This window comes from Xiphophorus hellerii, chromosome 22 (assembly GCF_003331165.1).
Source record: "Xiphophorus hellerii strain 12219 chromosome 22, Xiphophorus_hellerii-4.1, whole genome shotgun sequence".
NCBI lineage: Eukaryota > Metazoa > Chordata > Actinopteri > Cyprinodontiformes > Poeciliidae > Xiphophorus > Xiphophorus hellerii.
The window spans coordinates 21,206,442-21,221,689 of NC_045693.1; positions in this window are offsets into that span (position 1 = coordinate 21,206,442).

Consider the following 15,248-nt stretch of genomic DNA (forward strand, 5'->3'; position numbering starts at 1 on the left):
ACTCCAGCTCAAGCACTTTCAAGGCACTCACTTTTCTACTTCTTTTGCTGTTGTTGCTGTATTTGAATTAAAACGTCTCTTATTTCTTGTTTTCACAAAGTGTACATCTAAACTCTAAGCAGTGAGTCTTGTTGAGCTCGTTAGATTTATCTCCGATAGTTGATAAAATATCAGTCGAGTCAAATGTATTTTTCAACATTGTGTTTTTGTTTTTTTTATAATTTCACTCATATTTCTAAATTTTCCCAGTGTGTAATGGGTTTAAACGGTTACAATCAAGATAATTACTGAGCTACATAAAACGGAGCTCTGTTGTAAAGACAAAAGTTCAGAGAGTCTATTCAAGTGTTTTAAACACGAAATAAATGACACAAAATAACTTAATTGTTGTAAATAAATGACTTCTTCAAGGGTAGGAAAACTTACCGATGAAAATAGAAACTTTGGTTTTGCAGCTCTTTGGATTACAACATACTGGATTTGGTAGAAAATTACATAACTGGTTCAAATTGGGAACATATCTGAAGTACCTAACGGTGTTCCACAGGGTGCAATGTTGGGTTCAATCCTTTTTTAAATTGGATTTTTTTTTTTTTTACAGAATACAAATCTGTCACTCAGTACTATTAAGTCTATTAATTCTGATGCTAATTTTATAGGGAGGACAGCTGACAGCGGAATCCTGAGGTTGTGACGAATGTGCGAGCTAAAACCCAACGCAGTTAAGACGCACTGTGTGCTACCACCACCCACCCGCTGGCACAGCAGTTTGTTGCCGTGGTGATTGAATGCAGGCTGGTGGGTAGACATTGCTGAGCAAGGAGTCAGATAAATTTCCTAGCAGAGAAACACGGAGCACGGGACAAGCTCATAAAGCTTCCTGAGGTCTTTTAGTCAACTTCCTGCTCTGTCGAAGTGAATTTGTGACGCTGCACATTAAGTAGCAATAGACCTGGAAAAAATTCAGCTCAGTTGTCCAAAATGATCTGAAGCATTTAAGTGTGAGCAAAAGGCACAAGCGGAAAGAAAGAAAACAATTCTGTGAGCAGAAGATTACTTTTTTTCCCCACACTGCCGTTTATGTGAAAAAACGATAAATTACGTGTTAGTTGTTAGTTTTCCAACTCTTGAGAATAAGAATGACAAGAGCTTTCAGTTCATTTTTGTAAATTTTGTACCACTCCTTCAAATTCTCCTGTAATGTTTTTCTACTAAACTCAGAAAAACGTGGTGAAAATTAGACGTATGGACCCTAATCCAAAAACTCAGCCCGTGATATTAAAAATAATGCTTGATATTAAAATCAATGCATTGATCAGTCTTAACACTTTTCGTTTTTTTCTCGGTCTTTTTTTAATCACCGTTTAGTGAACAACTTTTCTTTTTAAATAAAATAAGTGACAGTGACATGTTGCGTTTTTGTATACACACACTTCCACTTGTTCGCACACAGGCGCGTAAAAGAGTCAGTTTCGTGTATTAAATTCAGATTCAGTCCAACAGAAAGCCCCTGCGTGTGTGCGTACGCGTGTGCAGTGTGTGTGTGTGTGATGTGTGTGTGGGTGTGCGTGCGGCGGCGTGGGTGTGTGTGTGTGTGTGTGTGTGTGTGTGTGTGTGCTAGCATTAATATCCTCCTACAGTGACTGACAGATGGCGTTCAGTGTTTGGCCGTAAATGTGCTCTCTGAGTGTTTGTCTGTGTGCCAGTCGCCTGTAGTTTGGAGACTCCCTGTGAGAGTCTAACTGTCCTGACACTGCTCAAAACCAACTGTCCTTGATTGTCGACAATGTACGGACCGCAGCGTAAGTGTGTGTGTGTGTGGGTGTGTGTGTGTGCGCGAACGCGAGGGTGTTTATAATGCGGTGTGTACCATGCAGCCTCCTGGAAAGAGGAGCAGAGCAGGCCGAGGGAGCAGCTGTTAATGGGAGAGATATATCTATCTAAATCTCTGGCCGCCACATGCTTTGAATCTGCCCAGAGGAACGACTCTTGCAGCATGATGACAAGAGGAAAGCTGAGCAGAAGAAGTAGCTTTTGGTTTTTTTTTTTTTCTCTAATATTGAAGATGGAGCGAGGAGTGTGTGCGTGTGTGTGCGTGTAAGGGGGTGCGCGCGTCCGTGTGTGCCAGCTTCAGGCCTGGCACAGTGCTGGGTGACAGTCCCCTCACAGCGGGGGGGCAGCCGGGCGACAAAGTGAAACATGATCGCGAGGAGAGCGAGCCACGACTGAAGCCAAGAACAGACAACACAGATAGAGAGATCAGACCACGTCTTTGTGGGCTCCGGTCCGAAATGGAATTTAAAAAAATGTGTTTGAAAATGTCTCTCTTATTGGAGGAAAGGGACAAAAACTTTTAAAATGAAAGAATTTGGATTATCGACCAAGTTTGCTTCTTTCTTTTTGAGAATTTGAAACCAACACGACTTCTTTCTGTAAAGAGGGAGAAGAAGTTTGACTTTTCTTTTTTAGCTTTAAACTATTTTGAACAGAAACTGTGTTCAGAAAGCATTTCTCCTTCCAATGAAGCAAGATGAAGCATTATTCAGCATCAGTACGGAGCCCAAATCCGTTGACGCCTTTTATGATAGTTTCTTCACACAGTTTGACTTTGCTTCTGTGTCAGACCTTAACTGTGGTAATAAATCCCAAAGGTGGATCACAGCTGGGTTTTATGTGACTGAAGACACCGGGGTCAGATGAAATGACAACAAATGCGACAGATGACTAATCCGGTTTGTATTCAGATCTGCCCACTTGCAAAGATGCCACATTTCATCATGGGGGCTCAGGTTCTGTTTTCTATGGAAAATAAACTTTTCAGTATCATTTGCTCTTTTCTCTGCCATCTTGAATGACCACTGCATGCCCCTCCAACTCCAGGAGCGGCTGTGTGGGAGTTCAAATGTTCTTGAGCCCGATATGAATCATTTTTACCTCTAGGATACAAAACCAGTCAAATCTCAATTTTGAAAAAAATTTTATGAGTTGGGTCCGTATTGAACAGGACCCAATACGGACACTTTGACCAGTGTTAAGTTTCACAAAAAAAAAGACCCCTAAATGCACAACAGAAAACAAATACCATAGCTAAAATGGATTGTTATTATACAGAGATGTTTATTGAAGGAGAAAATGTCAAATCAAAACTAAAATCATAGAGTTCTTTCACAGCCATTCATAGTTTTAAGGGGAAGGGTCTGTCACACATCCACATGTTGCATGTAGATCATTAAGTTTCGATGTGGTCTGAACTGAAAGCATCTTCTCCCACTTGTGTGCGCAAAAAAAATCGTTAAAAACATGGATATTCTTTCTTCTAACCATCCCGCACGCCCTAACTGCATCAGCATTTGTAGTTGTGATGCAACAAAATGTGAACAAAAAAAACAACAACCCATAAGTCTCTTTTTCAAGGTGGTTCTAGTTAGAAATAACTGCAGGAAAACGCTACAGTGCAAAGTAAAAAGCAACACTTTGTTGCCATCTCACAGCTTATGATCCTTCATTAGGATGTGAACAGTTGTTATGTACTCTGAAGTGAGGCTGGGCAGGAAGAGACCTTTGTTTCAGCTTTGCGTTTATCTTTCAACTGAACTCAAAGAAGACAAGCTCCAACATCCCTGAGGGAATTGATCTAACATCTCTGTTGGCAGCTTCATGAAGACAGGCATAACAACCTCCAACTGGAGGTACGTGGCTTGGCATCGGCCCACGTTTGTCTCCTCCTTCCCCCACGCTCCGTCTAACCTTCCTGTCATCCGTCAGCTGGCAGAAGAAGAAACACACTTTACACCTCTCCTTTCTCTCTCTCTCTCTCTCTGAGACCAGGTGTTGTGAACATTTAAAGAAGAGGGCTCTACCTCTGAGGTTGTTAAAGCTTTTCATGTGATCCGAAGGCTCTGCTACTCCAGCCGCTAGCCTGCTACCTAGCCCTCCCTATTAACTGGGGCTGATGTTAATAGGCCCAAGGCAAAGGCAGACGTTGTTCTCCTGCCTTTGGCCTGGATTCAGCTGGCGCAGTCGGACCTCAGTGTCGGCGCTGCCAGGCCGACTCCCGTCACAGTTGGTGGTTTTGATCAATATCAACATTATCAACACCCAGACAGCTTGTTGGAGAACAAACAAACAAGCAAATGATGCATCAGCACCTCATGATGATCTGGATCAGGAAGGTATCGGTCAGGAACGCAAAGACAGACACAAAGACGGCTGGGCAGAACTTTACAGATGTTTGTCATCAGCATGAATAAACTTTTTTGGTTTATTTCAATTGCTCCTTTGTCACAGTGGAAGGATGACACAGTATAACCGCGTTCTAGTTTTAAACACTTTTATTGTGTAAAGTTGACCTTTTCTGCACTTTACATCCTGTCACAATGTTATTCTCACATCAAAAACATAGCTGATTCTTTCATGCATGTTTGAGAAATCCTTTAATCGCCCGTGGCAACCATCCTGGGGCGTCTTTTCCACAAGGCTCCTCCTTGGAGCTGGAGTCTCCAGCCACACAGAGCAACCCTCCCCTGCAGCTACTCCTCTGCGCTCCTTCAGACTAGTGGCAGCAATTAGCAAACACCCGCTGGAACTGAGCTGATTATACAAAGTGAAATGCAGTTGACTTAATCGAGAGACTTTGTTGCGATGACCCGCTGAAGGCGGAGTGCCGAAAAAAGCAGGAGCTTCTTAAAGAGACAGCAGCCAATTTCAAGGTGTCAAATTACGAAGTCAAATTTATTTTAGGTAATGTTTGATATATATGTTGTTATTACAACAATTGAAGGTAACATAAATATTTGATTGGGCTATAAAATGATACTGCGTGCCTCAAAAGTACATTAAACAGCCTCTTAACTGCAGCACTGTCACTAGGAGTTAAACCCCAACCCTGATGCTACTACCACCATGCTTGACTACTGGGACCGTGCCATTAGATTTGAAACCTTTAATGTTATTGCTAAAAAGATTTGTATTGTCATACTGGACAATACAAAACCTGCATTTTTGCCCTCATATCACTATACTATTTTTTTTTCTTCACTCGGAAGCCCTGAGGTACGGATGCATTGGCGGGTTGGGAAACGTGAAAACGCACAAGGAAGGAACAGCTCTAATAACAGACACGCATTATCGTGGCGTGAGACCATAAGTGACAGCACCGTTGGGCAGCCTTTAAAACACACACACACACACTCACTCAGTGGATGTATGGGCCAGAGTCATCATATGGACAAATCACAACTGTTCTGGCTCAGTAATGTCTGGCAGATGTTAACGCTTTGGACTTAATGACTCCCCTGAGAGCTCACCCAATCAGACAGGACACAGTCATACGCCGGGGGAAGTGTGTCCACTATGTCGGTGTGTGTGTGTTTGTGTGTGTGTGGGTGTGTGTGTGTGTGTGTGTAGGCATGCATATGCATGCGCAGCAGAGAGTGTGTGTTTGTAGTAAAAATAAGGATCTGAAAATTGACACACATCATTACATGCTGTTCATCAGTAATATTTTTCGGCTTAATCAAGTTCAAGTAAGTAGTTTAAATTATTTTTGTGTCACACGGTTCTGCTCCTCGACTTAATATATGCCAACACATTTTATCACAGTGTGTGATAATGATCTACTGTACAGTGATAACAGTGGAGTTATGTTTACAAAATTTACCCTTCATATTTTTCTAAAATTATTTATTTTATATGTTTTACAACAGGGTAAAATGTTGCAGCATTTTGTAATGTGGCATTATTTTTTGTACCTGATAATAATTAGGTCAGATGAATGCAATAAAAAGTTTGAAGAGTTGTTCATCCATTTGATAAAACAAGTTTTTCTTAATTCCTTATTTTAGCTCTGTTGTGTGTGTTTTATAAGGTCCAGATGAAGTAGGAACTGAGAGCAGACACGTAAGAGTGAAGTTTACCGTAAACGACATTTACAAATGTAAGCGGTAAGCAACACAGAGCCAGAATATACTACAGGTGAAAACAGGTTTCAGTTTAGTCATGTCAGACATTTTCAAACCAAATGGCATGAAGATATCGTTGGAATCTTTGAAAAGATTAAGTAATTTTTCAGACTGCAGCAATCTTCCTTAATAATGTCTCACCTGCTAAATATGACATATAAACAGAAGCTCTCTGTGCCTGTGGAGTCCAAATGCAAAGAGCAAAAGTTTGAGAGAGCAAAGTCCTTGTTTCAGCATTCAGCCTAAACTAGAAAGCTGAAATTTCTAAAATCTAAATTGGAAAATTAAATAAAAAGTCCAAAAGTTAGAGGTGCAAGAGCCTCCCTGTGTTTGTCATTCAGTGTGGCTCCCACATATATTAACAGTTGTCAAAACTGCAGAAAGAGTTTATATTTACTTCGGAGGGTTTGCACTGCATTAAGCTGGAAGCAGGTACATTAAAGTACAACCTCTAATTCATTATCATGAAATTATTGTCATTGTTTTTGGTTTATTTTTGCTGATGGTTGTTAGCTTGATCACTGACCGCAACACACAAATAGTTTCTTGAAAGCACCCAACCGGAATGTGACATCATTCTCAGATTTAACTTGTTCCTAAATCTAAAAATGAGAAGAGTGTGACTCGATTGCAAGTCTAAACTGATTGACCTGGTGACGAACGTTGACCAGAGAAGCAGCCAAGACGTCCTTGGTAACTCTGGAGGATCCACAGCTCTGGTTGGAGAAAATACAAATCAGACAACTGTAAGTCAAGCAAGGTAAATAAACTGTTAAATCTCTTCCTCAGTTTGCCGTCGGCCATATTGGAGAGACATCATGCATGTGGAAGAAAGTGCTCCACTCAGATGAGGACAAAATGAAACTTTTGGACCTACATGAATATACTTGATGGAAAACTAACACTGGACTACTAAGAGGAACGGGCAAAAATCTCTGTCTAATGTCCAAACCAGGTAAAGACCTCCCGAGAAGATTTGGTTAATTGTACAAAAAATGACCAAGTTGGAAACAATTACCAAGTTGCTCCTTGAGTATTTTCCCACCATTTTGTTTTTCAAATACATTATTACAAACAATATCCAGTTCCCTTCCCGAGAAGTTCCACCAAATGCAGTTTGTTTGACCATAAAAAACATTTTATCTTGGGAACAAAAATGTACACAAAAAGGACCACTGACCTCTGTTCATCCCAGAAAAAAAGTATCATTTAACACGGATCTACAGCCGATCTTTTATTTTTGAAAAAACATTTTGAAATATATGTGTTCTTCACAATCATGCGGTCCTTGCGCTGGTCTGTCGTGCAAAATGCCAGTAAAACTTACTGAAGTCTTTGGTTGCATCAGGAACAAATGGAAAACCCAGGTGAGACACAAAGTCACAGTTCATAAACACGCCGTTCTCAGAGCACAGTCACTTTTCTGACACCTCACCAGAGCTGTCACTCATCCCCGTTGTCCGTCAAACAGGAAGAGCGCCCTCCTTCCTCAGTCCCTCCATCTGTTATCATCTCCCTTTCTCAATGAATCCTGGGGGCCGGCAGGGGCCGAGCGCAGGCCGGTCATCCCGTTAGAGGCCTATTAACGGCTCCCTGCTCTCTGCTGGGGCCGACCAGAGAGAAATCCATATCAATACCTGCCTATTTTGCCTCCAACTGCTAGACACAGCCGAGCCGCCAGCCTGGCAGAGGCAGCACTACATGGGGCTCCTGTGGAAACACACAGGGAAAGGGGTTTCAGCGGGAACCTCCTGTTGGTCCTCCTGTTGCACCGACAGACAATGCGCAGTTTGAAAAGGCACACTTCCTAGTCCTATTGGTTCCTTTAATAGTGGTGGTTGTGTCTTTCAATCACATCTGGCCAGCAGAGCTTAAAGCGCGCCACTTCCTCTAACGAGGCAACAGACAGGACAGTGAAGGCGAGAAGAATGGGCAGGAAAGACATCTGCCAACAGTAAGCGGCGTAATCATCCCCAATTCTTTGGGTTTGTTCTATTTTCTGCTGTACACATAACAGGTGAAACTAGAAGTTTACATACAACAAGTAAAGGGTTTTCTTCTTTCAGCAAGCTTCCCCCAATAGTTTGCTGAAGGTTCGACCTGTTCTCCCTAACAGAACTCACTTGCACATGGCTTTTTTGATTTACCCTAAACTTGTTGACCATGCTATAAGATGAACTTTATTGTCCTGAAGTAACTGCTTTGCTCTGGGTCATTGGAAGACCAACCTGCACCTAAGCTTTATCTGCCTGTCGGATGTTTTTAGTTGTTCCTCCAGCTTTTCTAAATAACGTTCTTTATTTAAGATGCCATCTATTAGGTGATGTACACCACTTTCTCCTACAACAATACAGCCCCACACCATGATGCTGCCGCCGCCACACTTCACCGTTGGGATGGTACAAGCATTCCTGGTATTTCTCCAAACGTAACAGTGGTCAGTACGGCCGATCCGAGCTGACCTAACGCGACAGAAGCTTGGTCCGATTTGATTCCAGAGAGTGGGGAAATAAAAGGTATGTGTCTGTTTATTTGTTATAAATGTCTGGTTTCAACTGGACACATACTGGTTGCATGCTGTCCCAGTAAACCTCCTCCATTTTGACAATGGAATTAATTTCTGTTTCTTTCGTAATGACTGCGTAATGGTAACGACTGGATGGCATTTCAAAGAAAAGTCATCAGTTTTCTTGTTTTTTTTTTAACCAGATTTTAGTCTAGCGCTGTCTATGTAATCATAATAATGTTTATCAATCTCTTTTTATTCTAGAACCGTGCAGTGACTTGGGTTAGAGTTACGTTGCAGCTGTTATAATAAGCTTCCATGAGTACATTTAAATAAAACTCAACCTTCTATCTTTGATTTCTGATCATCTACAACCAATCACATGCCTATTAAAGGACCGACCAGCACCAACCACATACTTTCTCCTTCTCATCCATCACAGCAGTAAGGAGTTTAAAACAAACACGCCTTGAGCATCCATCTGTCTTGATGTTAGCAGAGCACAGAGGTCTGTTTCCTCATTAGCAGCCTATTAACAGCTCCGGCTCAGCAGAGAGCACTCTCCCTGGAGGGCTGGAGCCCCAGGAAGATGGGTGGGCATCCGAACGGCAGAGAGAGAGAGTGGTGCTTTGTTCCTGGACCAGCCCCCCGTCCGGGCCAGCCCCCCGTCCGGACCAGCCCCCTGTCCGGGCCAGCCCAGGGGACACTGTGTTATGCATGTAAGAGACGAAGGGGAGCCAGAGGAGAGGGACGGACAGAGGAGGAGAAGGAAGGACGGAGATGACGGAGAGATAGTTGACCCGAGGTCATCCGTCACACTCGCTGTCAATTTTCCCGCCTCCTGTCGAGTCGCAGAAAGGGAGAGTTTAAATCTTGGCGCCTTCAAAGCAAACTGATGAATCACAAAACGTCAGAGATTTTACCGAGGCAAGAACTCGCACTGCGATGTCTCTGTATTCAAAGCAGGACATCAAAATTCTCATCTTTGACGTTAGCTTAGCACGCTGTCATGTTTTACTTTGAATGAGTTCTGTAGTCTGTATGAGGAAGCATGAGGGTTTCAAGGAGGGTTAGGAACTGAGTGCTAAAAGAGTGGAGAATAACGTGATGCCGTGTGTAAAATGTGAATGCAATAGATTTAGCAGACAGCTTTTTGATATTTAGCATACTTTTCCTACATTTAGCAAGTTTGTGCTGAGAATGGGAGAGCTAGGTAAGGGAGGGAAGGCCGTTCTGTTTTTGCACCGCCACAATAAAACTGGTGAGGAAGAAATGTCTGATGTTTGGGTTACAATACCGATGTATTGGTATTAATCAGAGTGGTTTTTATTTAATTGTTTTTGAGGGATTTATTATTTATAAGTACTAAGCACTGGGTCACCTTTAATCACGTGGTAATCATGTTTATTGTGTGTTTATGTCAAACTTTCTGTTTGGGGCTGCCTTGATCATCAGAAAAGGGTGGCAGATGTACTGTTTATGAGAGATATTGTGGTAATATAATTTGCAGATATGGTAGGTTGTGAAACTGTCCTGGTTGCTATTTATGGGGGTGATGCTGTCCCCCCTTATTAACCTGCCACCCCAGCGCTCCCAGTGGGCCATAATGGGGCCATTAGAATATGTAAATCCCCGATTCTGTTCTGCATGTTTTACTGCCGATAGGTCTGTGCAGGTGTAAAAAAAAAACAAAAAACCCAAAAACATTCAGTTTGCAAGAAGCTCTATACTCATTCAAAAACAAATAAAACAGATTTAGATTTCAAACAAACAAACAAACAAAAACAAATATTCATACTGGACAGATGTTTAAACTTGCCCTGGGCTTTGACCCTACAACACTTTTACAAATAACATATTTATTCCTAATTACATCAAATAAGACGAGCAATTAACACAATTAAGCTTGCAAAAGTTGTTGTTTCTTGTACCTTTTCCCACGTCTAACAGTTCATATTTAAATCTGTTTGCTTTCAGCTTGTGTGTTCTCCTACAGAAAATTGGGAATGTTAATTTTGGTTTTACTTGTTGAATGCAGCTTTACCGTCTTAACAAGAAAGCGAAGGACATATCGGAGCTGCTATCTGTCTCCCGATTTGAAAAACACATCTGCTCACTGGGCGTTTGTGCCAGCACAGACATGTGTTGACCCCCGACCAAAGCTGGACCGCGCAGCCCTCGAGATATCCGCCAGGTTTGTGCCGCCAATCAGGGCCGCCGAGTTCAGGTCTCTGCTGATCAGTGACCATCTGTCCAGCCGCTGATATGTATACTCTACATGTAAGAGGACCGATGGATGCAATCGGTGTGACTGCAGACACACACACACACACACGCGCACGCAGGAGCACATATGTTCACACACACTACAGCACATTCAAGTTTAGCAACAGACATGGGCGTCGTCCCAAAGCACACACGTTTTAACAAGGAAAACACCATATTCCACTAGTTAACCGTCTAATTATACAGTTATCCTCGTATTTACAGTACTGTAGGAGGCAAAAGCAGATGACACAAGCTGGCAGTTCCTCGCTGTGCTTTACTGGGCTCTGCAAGGCAGCTGGTTAGCAGAGGGTCTGAGTAGGAGGAGGGGAGCTGGCAACAGCTGCTGGAACGAATGCGAGCAGTTAAACACAAGTTCTCCAGAGGCTCCGGGCTTGGAAGGATCACCTGAAGCTTTTTATATCCCCACCATCGACGGAGGATGGAAGATGAAAACTCATGTTGTGGGCGGGCGGGGAGGGACGGAGGGAGGCTGGACTGTTGGGTGTCAAAAGTAGCAAATTGTTGGAGATAAAACCTGAAAAAGGACAAAAACAAAAGAAAAAAAAAATGGATGGTTGGAATTGAAGTCACAAAATTTAAGTCACCTCAACACGAAATCAGAAATGGCAGATATTTCTGAAAAAGAAAAAAGAAAAAAAACGTTTTATGAAAAGCAAAGTTTTAACATTTTGAAGCTCTTTGTGATCTCCCCGCCTGTCCTCCTCTCCTTACCCAGCCTGCCTTGCGGTCCCGGAGGCGCCAGCCGCACCCTGTCCCGTGCAGCCTCCCGCCGGCCCACTGAAGACCGTGAAATCGGCATGATTAATAATTATAATTATTGGCAAACGTGCCAGCTGCTCTGTGGCGATGGGCACCTCTGATTTATGGTTCTGTAAACGCAAACAGTCATTGTCCACATTCAGGCAGAGAAAGGCGGGAGGGGAGACCGAGGCAGACTGGGAGTTTTGGACGCCCGCCCTCAGAATATGGTGTTATTTTCGGAAGTCAGCAGCCCTGTCCTGCGGTCTTTGTCCCCATGTCCCGCCCTCCTCGCTTCCCAACCATTCGTCTCTTATTCTGCTCATACTCCTCACCTAGTCTGGGATTCATTGAGCGTCGCTTTTTGATCTCAGTGGGCTTCAAAGGGGCCCGGGGCCTCGGGGTTTCCAGCATTGTGCCTGCAGGCTGCCACTTTATGTAGAGCCTGGTAGCGTTAGCGGCGTCAGTGCTGAGGTGTCCAGTCTGCTCACGCTGCAAACAACACAAAATCTCACCAAATATTTTGGGTTAGTTTCTTGTGCGAATATCTTAGTACGCTTGAAATAAGAAAAAACATACCTTACATGTAACTTTTTAGTAAGAGTTACAACATAGGAGCTTGTTTTTGAGTTAATAATCGATCAATATTGACTGAAAAGCACTTGCTCCACTGGCAGATAATTTCACTTATAACCAGACATTATTTCTATGCTGTAAGTGAAATAATCTCCCAGTGGATCTAATGCCTTTTCATCAATCTTAAGGGATTATTGACCTAAAACAAGCTGCTATATCTTGCTAAAAATCTACTTGTAAGTTATACCTGTCTTATTTAGAATAGAATAGAATAGAATTCAACTGTATTGTCATTGCACTGTCACAAGTACAAGCAACGAGATGTAGTTTGCATCTATCCAGAAGTGCTCTACGAGATATAAATATTTATTTACAGATGTACAAGACTATGTATGTATGGACTATAAGGGGTTATAGCAAAGAGATATAGATATTGTGTATAAATATAAATATGGGAGCTATATGCACAGATATAATATGCTATTTGCAATAGAAAGTAGACCAAAGATACTTGGCACGATTTTGCATTTTTGCAGTGACCCTGAAACTTGCACAAGCAGAAAGTGTTGCATAATTACAAATTTGTAAGAAAATCGTACATCTTGAAAGCAAAACCAATATGAAAAGTATGCCTTTCCTCTCACCTCTAACTAAAACTGATTTCCAAACCAATTGCCCTGAGATGTTATTAGAGACACAATCGAACAAAACCATGGATGCCAAGAAATGCATCAGACAGGCCAAGGAAGGAGAGCATTAATCAGAGAAGCAGCCAGGAGGCCCATGTTGACTTTGGAAGAGCTGCAGAGATCCACAGCTCTGGAGGGAAAAACCCGTCACCATGGCAACTGTTAGCTATGCGCACCACAAATCTGATCTTCATAGAAGAGCGGAAAGCGAATGTTGCAAGCAGTATGATGCAACACAACCCATGTAGGTGGCACAGAAAACAAGCGGAGGGATGGGCTTTGACTGAGACCCTATTGGATCTTTTGACCCTCGTGCCAAATGCCATTAATGGTGGAAAACGCGGTGAAAACACCACAGTGAATCAAGTGTTGTGAATGTAGTGTTGTGCCACAGGGTGGTGGCACCATCATGCTGTGGGGAAGCTTTCATTTCAGCAGGCTTTCTGCCATGCTTGGCAATAAATCATACAGTTAACATTTCCAAAGAATCTGTTGAGAATCAGTGGAAAGATTTGAATGTTGATGTTTGCAGACATACGTGAACATCAAATGGTTTTTCATCTGCACAGGGCCAAATGTTTCAACAGTTTGTTAATAGGTGGTTTTACCTTTGTATTTTGCCACAGCCGGCCCTTCAAAGACTTTCATGATCTTTAAAAATGCGACTGATGAGATTGACACTCCTGCACTTAGGCTACTTTACTCTAATTTTTTTTGTTTGCTTTTTTTTTTTTTTTTTTTGCAGTTCTTGGAAAGCTGACTTGAACATTTCCAACATGTTTATTTAAAGCCAGATCCGCCCTGACGGCCCCGCACACTCGGAGTGCTGCTGAAGCTCGTCCTTCTGTACAAACATAAAGACACTTTGGCAAATAAAGAAGATGAATGTGTACAAATCTGAAGGCAAACAGCCGAGATTGTCAGCACCGCCGGTGCGCGATCGGGGCCAAGTGAATGATGATGTCGCGTAAAGCTCGCTGACAGATGACTTAGTGGGCTCGACGAGGCTTCTTTCAGATACTCGTCTTCTCCTCGCCTCGCTCTCCCTTCCTCTCCAGGGACGGAGCCTTCGTCCGGAGCCATTTTTCAGCCAATTTATTTCTTGATGTGGCCTAACCTGGGGCATCTCCCGCTGGGAGGGCTTTATGTGGTGATTAATGACGGGCATTTAGCTCAGGTACCTGGGGGAAAACCGGAGCCCATCTGCACACACACTGACAGGTACAACGCTGCGCTCCAGGATGGGGCAGGACTGCGGCCGACTGGAGAGTGGCAGATGGGTGTGTGCCGAGTGTCACCGTGACACCACCAACCGCGCCACGTCTCCTTTGGACTTTTTCCTTCTCCTCTTTGTTTTTACGGCTTCCACGTTTCTCGCCCAAACCATTAAAGCGACGGAAGCCGCGCGATTTAGACATCCATTATACGCTTGAACGGCTTGTCTTCTTCACTCCATCACGGAGCATCTCTCAGCAGGGCAGACCCAGATGCCGGGACCCTAATGAGATTAGGCCGCGGACAGGTTGGTGGCCAGTTACCTGTCACAACCGCTCTGTCTGCGCGTGGAGAGATTTATGAGCGTGCGCGTTTGCGCGGAGGCATGCGTTTGCGCGCTCTCTCGGTGCAAGCGTGTCTGGTGCGACTCTGCTGCCATGTTGATGGTGATTAATGAGCGAGGTAATCCATAGTCTCGTTCTGTCAGTGATAGACACATCAGAAGGACCCCAGAGCCCGACGCGCAGGCGGACCCACACGCAGGTACCGCAAAGCAGGCGGAAAAGTCGCTGCTGACAGATTCTTGATTGTTTTCCAGTTTGTTGTTGTCTCGGAGGCTTTCGGACATTATCCCTTTTAAAATAAATCTCACCGGAGCAAATTTTCATGCCGAGGCAAATTTTGTTAGGATCTCGGGTTGTTTAAAAAAAAAAGTATACTTTAGTATATTTCAAACATACTTACATTTGTGAAAGCACATTTTAAGTATACTAAGTATTAAGTGTACTACCTATATGTTTAAATTGAGCCAATTTCGACATTATAACCTTAAACACACTTAAATATAATTGTACCAAAATACACTTTTAAGAAATATATTAAAGAAAAGTATACTTTAAGTGAACAAAATATGTATTTGCCCAAGTGTAAATATACACTTGCTCAAGTGTATATTTACCAAATATCTGTCAAAGATATTTTGTGTATATTTCAAAATATATACTCAAAAAAGAATTTTTTAAAATCACTTAACGCTTACTTTAAATTATTAATTTCAGTATGTTTTAAATTACATCTCAGTGTACACTTTAGGCTAATAAAGTATGCCTTTTAAGGTGCCTTAATAATCTTTTACTATTTTTGTTAAAATGACAAAGAATAATAATAAAAAAAATCCTTATAGTGGGACTTGATGTAATGTTGTTTAACAAAGTAACTAATGCCTCAAAATATCAAACATTGACACTTTACTGACGGAAGTGCTACAACAAAAAC